At 39.3% G+C, this 12,676-nt stretch overlaps 1 long non-coding RNA gene across 2 annotated transcripts in view; it reads left to right on the plus strand.

Moving 5' to 3' along the window:
- LOC138738663 (uncharacterized) overlaps positions 1–12,676 on the plus strand; it is a 104,033-nt gene that overhangs the window by 76,670 nt on the left and 14,687 nt on the right. The window contains exon 5 of one of the 2 annotated variants that reach the window (XR_011341662.1): positions 11,488–11,634. The exons of the other annotated variant lie outside the window; for it this stretch is intronic. This is a non-coding gene — a long non-coding RNA (uncharacterized lncRNA). Of the gene's footprint in view, positions 1–11,487; positions 11,635–12,676 lie in introns of those variants that run through there. 2 annotated transcript variants of the gene reach the window in all.

A 12,676-nucleotide genomic window follows, 5' to 3' on the forward strand; every position in this document is an offset into this window, starting at 1 on the left:
GCCTGATCAATTCAGTTCAGATTTTAAAAGACTGGTGGTCTTCAGCAGTTAATACTGCTCTGATCATTAGAAATAGAAGCAAGAATGTTATTTTCCTGCACCACCCCATATCCGGTCATTTTCTGAAACCTACTCCTGAATATACTCAGCCTCCACCACCCTCTTGGACAGAGAATTATGTAGTCTACATGAAGACATTTCTCGCAATCTTGGTCCTGAATAACTCATCTCTTATTTTGAGAATGTGGCCCCTGGTTCTAGATACAGCAGGCAGAGGAAACATCATATTTGTATCTACGCTGTCAACCCCTCAAGCCCCAAGCAAATTTTATATATTTCTATGAATTCATCTTTCATTTTTACCTCAAGAGAAGCTCATCCATCCTCGCAGAAAAGGTCTTCCATCCCATGAATCAATTCAGTAGCCCTTTGCTGCACTCCCTCTTATCCCTCTTATCATTTGGAGACCTGGCCTGTAAAACAACACCTGAAATATTGTTCCTCCAAGACTGTTTGTAAATGGGGCAGACACCTCTACTTTCATAGTCAAATTCTTTTGCAATAAAAAGCTAATATACTCTTCACCTTCTTATGTTCTAGCTGTACTTGCATATTAACATGTCGTGATTTGTGTGCAATGGCATCAGATTCCTCTAAACATCTCCACCTTTCAATTTCTTTCTACTCTTTCTTGCAAAATGGATGACCACATTCTTTATTATATTCTACAAATTGCATCCTCATTCATTCTCTTAACTGTACACCCCTTCCCCCCAAAAAAAACCTCTCTTCACACCCCATACTGCCACATTGGATGCATTACCTACGATTCCTCATTCATATAATCTTTAAACTTTTATACGTTAAATATATTAAATATCAGCAAATTTCTCCCCTTCCCTCCCTCACTCACACCTCCCAACAAATACAAAAATATAACATAACTTACCGTCAGAGCTGTCATTTTGCATAATTCTTTTTCTGGGATATCACATCTTTACATACATCGAAGGCTCATATTCATAATTGGACCCCTACATTATCCAAGTATGGTTGCCATATCTTAATAAAAGTTCATATTCATCCTTTAAATTGTAAGCAATTTTCTCCACGGGTATACAACTATGTTACTCCACAGCCCATCGAGCAATAAGAAGGGATTTCCAAGTGATTCCTACACACTTCTTAGACGCAGCCAGAGCTACTTTAACAAAGTGAACTTGAAATTTAGTCAGTTTGTAGCTCATATCCATAAGATTTCCCAGAAGGTCGCAATGGAAAGACACTCCTGTTAATTTTTTCAAGTGTGCCAAGACTCTCTTCCTCTTTATGGGTCAGTTTAAACCATTAATATAACTAATAAATTTTAATGTTTTACTCATATTCATATGTATACATATCCAGCTCTGCCATATGACCTTACTGCTTATTCATTATTTTTCCCTTTTAAAAAACACATGCAATGGACCTACACTAACGGTGGTGTAAACAAGAAAACCCAGAAGCCTGCGAAAAAAGCCTGAGGTTCTATCTAAAAGAAAACCCCTCCCCTTAACTTCGGCATCATTTTGTAAAAACTCTCCTTCTCTGATACCATTGACCCCTTAAATCAGGGTATCTGCCCTGCTGCTATTTTACTAAGTATTCACCCTCTCTCGAGCTCTCCTTGTACATTTCAATACTACTTTAATTAATGCATAAGAGACAAAATCAAAATATAACTCTCTTACTTTTATCCAGATTTTTAAATTCACAGTTCACTTTGCCTTTTTCTTATTTTTCTTTCTGGAATCCATTTTGAGGGCCCCTTTATAGTCCTTGTATATATCTCTCAACCTCCTTTGGAGATTTACAGAATTTCCAAGGTCCTTCTGACACATCGATCCTCAACGTCGCTGGGTATAGCATTGAGTACTTTATGTTCTGTGTCCGCAGTTATCACTTGATGCCAGCAAATTCCTTTCTTTGCTTAACCAAGTTCACACCAGGTCTTGAAAAAAAACAGCACTTTTCCACCTTCCAACTTGACTTGGCCATTATTTTCCCTGGCATATTTGACTGCTGCTCTTAGTATTGCCTCCCGATCCCAATAACTTACCAGAACCGGTCATGGTCTTTGATCATCTGGTCCAGTGGGCTCTCTCAATAAGTGGGTTTTCTTTGAATCTTCCTGTTCCCAACACTCATGGAACCCATTCCTCAAAGAGCCCCACCAGGCCATTCTCTTCAGTCCCTTCTGCTGAAATTCTCCACAAGATTGATTTTATCCAGCAGTAGGTGTTCGTCTAGTTTCCAGGCCATTGTATTCAATTTTTTCCGGGCCATTCCCAGGTAATTTTTGATATTTTGGCTGCCATCTCTCTCAGTACATCAACTTTTGTAGATCAGATATTGACCCCCCCCCCCCCCCATCTATTGGAGTCCACTCCGACATTACAGCAGCACCTTTTTCACCACTCTCTTTTGGACTTTCTATCAATGATCTCAGTGACTTGAACTTCTTCAGCCCTAGTTTTTTGGGTCTTGTTTTCCTTACCCATCATTTTCTACTTTTAGTAGGCAAAATCTTTAGTCTGATAAATTTGAATTGCCTTTTTAATCACTCTTCAGAGAGCTTTTCTAACCCACGTCTGATTAGGTCCTTCGCATGGCCACCCCCCCACCTTTATCATTGTTAACCATCTTCAATCCACGTATTACCCCAATACTTAGTGATAACATTTTGTTGAAAAGTCTCATGTGACATCTTTTGAAGACTTTCCACTTATACTGGTTTATTATCTGCTAGCTACAATCCTAAAACAAAAAAGTTTGATGAATATGAGTTTCCTTTCATAAATCCCTGTTGGCTCAACATAATCCTATTATATCAGTGACCTGCTACCATTTCCTTAAATAATAGGTTCCAACATTTGGCTTCTGCTGATATCAGACTGATTGGTTTCTCTCTCTTTCTCTCTCTTCCTTTTTAAAATATTTTTTTATCGAGTTTAACATACAAGCATAAATTCAGAATTGAGAATTTCATAATAATTCATTTTTTTTACAAGTAAGGACACATAGTAAAGCTACATCAATACCTTATAATACCTTAAAAACATTTAATTGAAATGATCTATGTAACCATGTTAAACACGTTTGTTCAAACAACATGAATAAAATAAAGGGGAAAAAAAACCTAAAAACTAAAACTAAATTTTATCTACCCCTCCCTCTAGTTAAGGTTACCTTTAAATGAATTTTTAAAAATCAATAATGTGGAATCACTGGCGACCCCTGGAGAACAGGCAATGAACCACTGGAACTTAAGCCAATTGTTAATTCTTCCAATTACAAAAAAATTTTAAGAATGAGCCCCATAATTTCACAAAATGGAACTTACTATTGTTAATGTTATATCTGATCTTCAATAAACTTAAGTAGGATATTAAATCATATAACCTCTGTCTATGAGTATAGGATGAATCATCTTTCCATTTCAATAAAGTTGCTAATCTGGCTATCAACGTGGTAGCTAAAAAAAATTTCCTGAGGCACCGATATAAGTTTATCTGGATCTCAAGAAAAACCAAACAAAGCAATTAACGGTCAAGGTTCCAAATTAACCTTAAGAATCATTGATAAGTTTGTATAAAATATCTTTCCAGAATCTCTAAATTTGGGCACTCCCAAAAATATGGATCTCAAAGAAGCTGCAAATATTTTTACAGTTCTCACATAATGGATCAATATCTGCATAAATTGAGATCATTTAAGTTTAGATATCTGGGTTCTATGTCCCACCTAAATTGTAATAAGCAGCGTCTTGCACAAAATGAGGAATCATTAATCAAGCTGAGAGTAGAGTACCAATCTTCATCTGAAAATGTTATGTTGAAATCTTGTTCCCAATCGCCCTTGATCCCAGCCATGGGGATTGATTATAAATCCAATAAATTATTATAAATGTATAATGTTAATCCACCATGAAAATAAAACCATCAATTAAAAATCAGATCAAGAATATTAGCATTGGAAATGATACTTGAATCAGTAAATTTCTGGAAAATAGCAGCTCATACATTTGCTATCTCCATTTGCAAAACTCAATCATAACAGGGCTAACAGATTATCGCTTTTTAAATCTCTTTAATTTCTCCAGTTTTCATTTTTGCTTAACGAATGCCAATTTTTTGATACATCATTCATTCTAGACCTGTTGTATCTCATTTTTTTCTGTTTGGGGGTATGGGGGTGGTGTATGTCTTCATGTGGCAAGACAGACACCAAGTATTTAATTTCTGTGCCATTTATTTCCCAATGCAACTTCCCTTTTCTCAATAGGTCATCAACTTTCACCAATTATTTTGTCTGTTTTTCAGATTCTTATTGGGTTCCTCTGTTATTCTATTTTCCCTTTCTTTGTCTACATCTTGCCCTGCTGCTGAATTCTGTGAAACCTCTTTTGGTTTTGTGACAAGCCCTTTTTCAGTCCATTAATAGCTTTAACTTGATAGTCACTTTTCCAGTATCTTTGCTTTCAGGAATACATAGTGGATATGGTTAGGAAAGATTTAAAATAGTGTTTTTCAAACTTTTTTCATTCCAGTCACATACCACCTTAAGTAATCCCTATGCCACAGGTGTTCTGTGATTCTTTCTTTGGCTTGGCTTCGCAGACGAAGATTTATGGAGGGGGTAAATGTCCACGTCAGCTGCAGGCTCGTTTGTGGCTGACAAGTCCGAGAAGGCAGGTAGGTGGAGTTAGGTCATAAATTAGATCAGCCATGATCGTATTGAATGGCGGAGCAGGCTCGATGGGCCATTTTTGGCCTACTCCTGTTCCTTCTTCCTATGTTCTTATGTAAGGGATTGCTTAAGGTGGTATGTGGGTGGAAAGAAAAAGTTTGAAAACCACTGTTTTAATTGTACCCAATTAACTCGTCATATGCACGGTTTCATAACTCCAAAGGAAATGAAGTTTCCCCAAGCAATATTTTTTCTCAAGCAAAATATTTCAGTAACAATTGGGTCTAGAACAGGGATTCTCAACCTTTTTTCTCCCCACTCACATACCATCTTAAGTAATCCCTTTGCCATAGGTGCTCTATGATTAATAAGGAATTCCTTAAGGTGGAATGTGAGTGGGAAAAAAAATTGAAAACCATCGATTTAAAAGGACATGGGGCAAACAGATCCAGCTCAGGTAGGCACCTTGTTCGGCATGGACAGGTCAGGCTGATGTTGTACAACTCAACATTGCTGTAAACTATGTTCTAATACTTTATATGTTAACCATCACTTGGTTATTTTTCACACAATTCCATATCTACCTCAGCCAACCATTGCCTCTGCAGTTTTCATCTTTCCAACTGAAGACTGGCTTCAAATTGAACTCGGTGCCTTCAATTAGTCAAAACATTTACACAAACAAAGTTCCTTTCTCTCAGGGAACAAATGCCGTGAGGTAGCAGTCCACAGGCTCTGCCATTGCATTACCCTTTTACAAATGAGACCTACCTGCAACATTAATATAATTTTTAAATAGACTTTTATGTGAAATAATTGTAAACATTGGGGTACATGTTGAAAAGACCATTGCAGTCATACAAAGATAAGGCTCTGGGGCTACCCATTTCTTCCCTGATATAATGCAAATTCACTGTAGAATCTGCTTATCCTGTAATTAAAGGCCAAAATACTCATGGAGAAACTAAATCCAGCCTTTTGGCAATGCACTACATAAAAATTACAAATTAAATGGTTGACACATGGAGGAGGGCCAGAAGCGGCTGTAAAGATTTGATGCAACAAATTTAAAGGATACAAAAGGATCACTAATTACCTGAAAAAAATCTATAGGTTATTAAGCACTCAGTGCTCCATTCTGCAACTGCATCCATTTCCTAAGGAATTAAGGCATCATCTATATTCACCTCGAACATCCCCCCAAGACACAGAGAGAGATACAAGAACTACGGGTGCTGGAGTCTTGAGCAAACACAGAAGCTGGAGAGACTCAAGTCATCGTCACCTTTACTTATCATTGATAACATGCTCGCATGGTAAAGATGAGATATAATTTCTCCAGGACCACAGAGCATATTTACATAAATATATGTTAGAATAGAAATTAAACACATTAAAATATTAAGCAGTATACAATAAAGGTCCACAGTTCACTATCCACATATGTTCTGGGAATTCAGGAGCCTGATGGCTTGGGGGGGAAAAAAAATCTGTTGCCCAATCTGGACACAGGGCCCAAGTGCTACGGTACCTCCTACCAGATGGCAGAAGGGACAGTTTACATGAGGTGTGAGGTGTCCTTCACAAGGTTTATTGCCTTTCGCCTGGAGATGTCCCCAGGCAGTGATGCAGTTGCACAAGATGCCCTCAATACATCCTCTGTATAACGTAGTGAGGATGGAGGGTGGGAGATGAACTTTCCTCAGCCTTTGCAGGAAGTAGAGGCGCTGCTGGGCTTTCTTGGCTATGAAACTGGTGTTAAGGGACCAGGTAAGATTCTCCGCCAAGTGCACTCCAAGGAACTTGATACTCTTGATGATCTCAATAGTGGAGCTATCAATGGTCAGTGGAGCGTGGTCCCCTGGGCTGATAACCATCTCTTTTGTTTTATTAACATTCAGATACAGGTTGTTGGCTCTGCACCAGTCCATTAGTGACTGTGCCTCAGCTCTGTTCACTGACTCCTCATTCTTACTGATTAGGCCCACCACGGTCATGTCGTCAGCAAACTTGATGATGTGGTTCGAGTTGTGTTTAACTGCACAGCCATGGGTCAGCAAAATGAACAGCAATGGATTAAGCACACAGCAGGTCAGTAGGTCAGGCAGCATCCTGATGCAATTTAGCAGTCAAAGTTTGGGATCAAGGCCCTTCCTTGAGTCCTATCCCAAAATGGCTGGTAAGTATTACCATTATTATTGTAACTTATCCCATAATGCAAGCAAGTGACAACGTGATTAAAAGTTAATGGGCTTGAGAAAAACAATAAGTTCCAGGTGACAAGAAAACAAGGAGAAAGGAAATGGGATTAATGGGGTTGCTCTGTTGAAAGTAAGCATGGTTCGGATAGGTTGAATGCCTCATTTTGTGCCCAGAGATAAGGGCATAGATGCCTGGTACAGAATGTAAACACACCAAAATGCTGGAGAAACTTAGCTGGTCTTTTTAGCATCTATTGGAGACAAAGATATATTGCCGATGTTTCAGGCCTTAGCCCTTCTTCAAGGAAAAATCAGAAAGGATATATCAGGAAGTCTCAGAATTCAAATTCTGGGGGAGGAATCCAGACCAACAAAAAGTGTCAATTGGATATGGTAAGGGGCTCGTAGAATTTATCAAGTCTGTGTGAAAGGAAAAGGGGAATGGGGAGATGACAAGGGAAGAAAGGGGTGGGGGGGGGTTTAACTAAAGCCAGAGAAGTCGATATTAATACCATCCAGTTGGAGGGTGCCCAGTTGGAAGATGAGGTATTGTTCCTCTACTTTTATGGGTGTCCTTAATCTGGCAGTACATGAGACCATAGACAGACATGTCAGCAAGGGAATGGAATGGAAAATTGAAATGGACGGCCACTGGGAGATCCATGTTATTGCAGCAGACAGAGCCTCAACAAGAGATCTCTCAGTCTGTGTCCAGCCTCTCTGATGTCGAGGAGACCACAGCGGGAGCACTGGATACATGAGGTGACCCCTGCAGATTCACAAGTGAAACATTGCTTCTCTTGGAAGGACAGTTTGGGGCCTCGAATGGTGCTAAGGGAGGTGGTGTGGGTGCAAGTGGAGCATCCCCTGCGTTCACAGGGGTAGATCCCAAAGGGGCACTTGGTGGGTAGAGAAGAATGGACATGTAGCATGCATCTCCCAGTGGGCACCTATTTCAATTCTCCATCCCATTCCCTTGCTGACATGTCTGTCCATAGTCTCATGTACTGCCAGACTAAAGCCACCTGTAAATTAGAGGAACAACGCCTCATCTTCCAACTGGGCACCCTATAACCAGATGAAATATTGACTTCTCTGACTTTAATTAAACAGACCCCCACCCCCTTCTTCCACCGAAGCCTCTCCATTCCCTGTCTCCTTTTGCACAGACATGATCAATTCTACGAGCCCCTTACCATATCCAATTGACACCTTTTGTTGGACTGGATTCCTCCCCCATTATTTGAATTCTGAGACATTCAGATATATCCTGCTTCTGCTTTTTTAAAATTTTTCCTTGAAGAAGGGCTCAGGCCTGAAACATCGGCAATATATCTTTGTCTTCAATAGATGCTAAAAAGAAAGAAAGCCTGAGAGTACAGCAATGGTACATGAAAATGAATAAATGATTTCCATTGGAAAAAATAACATATAATTTAAAAAATAAAGTCACATTATTTGAACTAATTTGGGAACCATACATGGAACATAACAGAGAGGGCTTGCCTCAGACCTCCACCCCCTAAAATGATAGAATGAGAAGAAGACGAAATGAACTGACCCGGTGTGTAAAAGTAGATGACACAATTTTCTTGTTTATTTTCATTGTGTGATGACATTGTTTAATGGGTTTATTGTATTGTATATGTTGAACGTTTAGTGGGTAGGGAGGGGGGTGGGAAGAAGGGAGGGAAAGGAGGGGGTAAAAGGGAATGACACTGTGTATATTCAAGAGGGAAATGTTTGTGTATATTTTGGTTAATATGGTTCATACTGTGAAAAAATTTTTTTAAATGCTGAGTTCCTCCAGCATTTTGGTATGTTTACTGCAATATCGTGTTTCACTTGATGCAGAATGTAAAAGGGCATGCTGTATCAGGCTGTATTGGTCAGTATGAACACGCACTTTTCATGCTGTAAACCTTGAGGCTCTTCAAAATAACTTCATTTAGTATTAAGGAACCAAGACAGGAAGTCAACTTTTAAATTCTCCCCTTTGCACCAGATGTGTTAGGCTAAAATTAAATATGTTCATAGCAAAACAGGACCACTGATGACTATTTAAATATAACATGAAACAAATGATCCTGAGCCAGATGTGACACCAATCAAGTCTATCGACATTCCTGAATTTTTAACCAATTAATGTGGAACAAGAAACATGTTACATTTGAAAAGAGCCTAAGCTAAGGAAAAGTTTGATAAAAAATACTGGTAAATTCTATCTTGTACAAAGTGCCTCATGATTTCAAACTGCAGGTTAGATACAAATATATATTTATTTGGCAAATTACAAACAATGAAGTACAGTTATGAATTTTTATGGAAAAAGAACAGAATCTCACCCACATATCCACTTGAGGTTTTACTGGAATGTACCAAGTTTGCTACTCATAGTGTGTCATTACTCCGTAAATATCATTTGAGGTGTGGATCTAGCCTGAGAGGATCTGGATGAATCAGTTCTTTGGCATTGTTTAAACAGGATTTGTGAGTAAATATACTGTGTGCTGCAGTCGTGAACTGAGCTGAGTAGAAAGTCCAAGCCAATGCTTGCGAGAGAATGCTGGAAGCACTCCAGCAGGTTGCACAGCATCCATGGAGAGAGTTAATATTCCTGTTCAATTTTAAATTTAAAGATATACAACACAGTAACAGACCACTCGATTTACACCCAATTAACCTACACTTCCCAGTCCGTTTTGAACAGTGGGAGGAAACCAGAGCCCCTGGAGAAAACCCATGCAGACACGGGGAGAACATACCAACTCCTTACAGACAGCGTGGGACCGGAACCCCAGTCCCGAGCACTGGCACTGTAAAGGCATTGTGCTAACCACTATGTCAACCATGCCACCCAATGACCTTTCAGAATTTTTATTTCAGTTGCAATTTTGCTTCCAAATTTCATGAGAATCATTGTGGAGCTGCTCCATCCTCATTTTCTATTTCTGAGTGAATGAAGAGAAAGATCCGTGGAATTGTTTCCCTTCTGATCAACATCCTCTGTTCCCATCAGTGGCTGTGTTTACTTACTTGCTAGGCCAGGTTTTGGCCTGGAATTGATGCCACCATATTTCATTTGTGGCAAGTGCCTGAGAGGCACGCATCAGAAGAGAACTGAAGGAAGGAAGGAAAAAAACTGCAACCATGGACATTGCATAATTACTTGGAAACAGCCCTCACTCATCTTCCACCATTTCAGTACCATCAACAAAGTACACCCTCACCACATTCCAATAGAGCATCAGCAGTAAATGACAGGCCCTTCACCTGTTGGAGTGGTGGAACTTTGATTGCAAGTCACCACAAAAATGTTTCTTTGCAATTCTAAAGCGACTTGAGAGAACTGAGATATACCAATAAATCAATGAGAAAATGCACTTCTGCAGCTCTTTGCAAGAACAAGTCAGAATCAGAGTTTATTGTCATTAACATGTCACAAAATTTGTTGTTTTGTGGTGACATCATAGTGCAAACATTTATATAAACCTTCTTACAAAATAAATACAAATAATGCAAGAAAAAGCCAAAGTAAAGCAGTGTCTATGGTTCATTATCCATTCAGGAATCTGATGGCAGCAGGGAAGAAACTGCCCTTGTTCCGCTGAGTTCTTGTCTTCAGGATCCTGTAAGTTTATCCCGATGGTAGTAGAGTGAAGAGAGTATGGTCTAGATGTTGGGGGTCCTTGAGGATAGAGGCTGCTTTCTTAAGACACCGCCTTTGATGTCTTCGATGGAGTGAAAATGGGTGCTCATGATGTTGCAGGCTGATTTAACAACCCTCTAGAGTTTTTTCTTGTCCCGAGCTTTGGCACTTCCGTACCAGGCAGTGATGGAACCAGCCAAATGCTCTCCACGGAACATTTGTCAAAGTTTTTGAGAGTCTTTGGTGAACTAGTTGTTCTCCCTTTGCTTCAAGTGCTTCTCCTTCCTTTCCTTCTGGTCATGGAATAGCACTAGAGTTAACCACTTAATGGGGCAAAATTGTGCTCAGTGTTTAGAGGAGTGATAACGGCAATCTACTGATATCTGCTCTATTGGACCTTTTGCAATGTGACTTAAAATAGCATTTTCATCCAATGACTGATGTTTGGTGATAAAATTTGCATGTTATAAAAATTGTGTGTTATATCAATGAATCAATGCAAACATATAATTCAATACTTAAATATAATTTCAATACCATGTCTACCTGTTAAAAATGACTAATGTAATACCCATGAAAATAGAGAAGATTCTAATCCAGAACATTTTTATTCTGTAAACCAAATTGGATAACGGGTAGTCTGAACTGAATTTGAGCAGTTACCAAGCAAATGTTACTATAGTTACAGTTTGATTCATTGGTATTGAGCAGATTGTATCCTAGACAAATTTATTTTAATTGACTCCATAGTGCTGTAATTACCATTCTGTTCCCATTCTCCACAACTATTTTGCTTGGGTCATTGCCTAGGTGGATAATTCACCTCCAAAAGCATGCATAAAATTCAATGAAGTATTTAAAGCAGGATTCAATGACATTAAAAAGGACCTCATTGTCATTTCCTTCCAGAACAGTAAAAGTAAAGCTCAAATCAACCTTGATGTGGTCTGACATGGAATTTAAAAGCACGATTTAAAGGATCATTTCCCTACAAGATAAGCAACATCATTAGAAAAGCAACAGCAAGCTGACAAACCTCAGGAACTCGTGTTGGGAATCAAGACCACAAGAAGTCTGCCACCGAGTATCCTCCCCCTGGGCGTGGTTACGTGAACTCAAAACCATGGCTGATACCAGACATCTGAAACAAGAACAGTAAAAACTGGAAAAAAGCTGTAGATTGGGCAATATATCAGGAAAGAAAAGCAGTTAATTCCCCTTCATCAAAATTGGGGGAAAAAAAAGTTCAGTTGCCAAGAGGAGGGAATGATAAGGACATCGTGCGTGGTTGGGGCAGGGTTACTGTGAGGATAGGTTGTTAATGGCAGAGTTAATGGGGTTACAAAGAAGTGCGATGTGTTGCCAAAAGCAGCATATGGCAATGAAATGGGAAAAAAAGACTCAGTCACAGAAATGGCTGGATGTGATCTAGATGAGAAAGCATGTTATTGGAAAAGAGAGAGTTTGACATTGAGCCCTACGTGCGGCCATTTGCCCAACCAACAGCTAGGATGTGGTTCCTCAAGGTGACATTGGATCTCATTTTTAAAACACAGGAGTAGATCAGAGTGGGAGTGGGATGTAAAGTTTAACTGGCAGGTCACCCCAGCAGCTATGAGTAAACTCAATCACCTACCTCCATTATCCATAGCACCCCATCTTGGGAGACAGCTGTGCATATGAACAAGGCTGGGCTATATTATGAGGATATATATGTCATTTCAGATGGTAAAACAATGCAATGCTAATTGATCCAGGATTCCAGGAGCCAACTGCAATCACTGGGAGGGGTTGGTCATTCACAATCAAGGGAGAGGTGCAATTGCTGAGCCAACAGGAGAGGTGGGATCTGATCTTGGGGTTTTTCTCTTGTGGTGTGGAGCTCAGATGGTTGACAGGAGACTCTTCCTCCTGCTCTAAAATCCTCCCTGCTATGGTATTTCATCATGAGAGTTTATCCTCATATACACGTTTAACGTTTAGTTAACCAAATATACTTACTTCCTGCTACCACAAGGGTATGAAAAATAGATCACCCACAGACAAAAAAAAATTAAAAGGATGAATTCATAGTTGCAGATATTGCAAAAATAAAGTG

Source organism: Narcine bancroftii, chromosome 7 (assembly GCF_036971445.1).
Source record: "Narcine bancroftii isolate sNarBan1 chromosome 7, sNarBan1.hap1, whole genome shotgun sequence".
Lineage (NCBI taxonomy): Eukaryota > Metazoa > Chordata > Chondrichthyes > Torpediniformes > Narcinidae > Narcine > Narcine bancroftii.